The following is a 226-nucleotide window of genomic DNA, read 5'->3' on the forward strand; positions in this document are numbered from 1 at the left end:
TTGCTTACTATCTAGTACAATTATCTATTGCTATAGATTAATAATGTTACTATGAAGTATAGCAAGGGCTCTGGAGTCAGCCTGGGGCCCTTATTGGCAGTGACCTTTGGCATATTTAATAATTTCTGAGCCTCAGTTTTCTCATCTGTACAATGGGTATAATAATACTGTATCAGTCAGCAAAAGAAATTACACTAGTTGATTTAACAGAGAGAACATGGGGAAG

Source organism: Kogia breviceps, chromosome 2 (assembly GCF_026419965.1).
Source record: "Kogia breviceps isolate mKogBre1 chromosome 2, mKogBre1 haplotype 1, whole genome shotgun sequence".
Classification (NCBI taxonomy): Eukaryota; Metazoa; Chordata; class Mammalia; order Artiodactyla; family Physeteridae; genus Kogia; species Kogia breviceps.